This window comes from Sinocyclocheilus anshuiensis, unplaced genomic scaffold (genome assembly GCF_001515605.1).
Source record: "Sinocyclocheilus anshuiensis isolate Anshui unplaced genomic scaffold, SAMN03320099.WGS_v1.1 scaffold352, whole genome shotgun sequence".
NCBI classification, from domain to species: Eukaryota; Metazoa; Chordata; class Actinopteri; order Cypriniformes; family Cyprinidae; genus Sinocyclocheilus; species Sinocyclocheilus anshuiensis.
In genome coordinates, this window is record NW_015557093.1 from 204722 (window position 1) to 205077 (window position 356).

Genomic DNA, 356 nt, shown 5'->3' on the forward strand with positions numbered 1-356 from the left:
CTGTCTGTCTGTCTGTCTGTCTATCTATCTATCTGTCTGTCTGTCTATTTAACTCTTTAACTCTGTCTGTCTGTCTATCTATCTATCTGACTGTCTGTCTGTCTGTTTAACTCTGACTATCTATCTATCTATCTATCTATCTATCTAATATGTCTGTCATTTTCTCTATCTGTCTGTCTGTCTGTCTGTCTGTCAACCTGTCTGTCTGTCTGTCGGTCTGTCTGTCTGTCTGTCTATCTATCTATCTATATATCTATCTATCTAATCTGTCTGTCATTCCCTCTGTCTGTCAACCTGTCTATCTATCTATCTATCTATCTATCTATCTATCTATCTATCTATCTATCTATCTATCT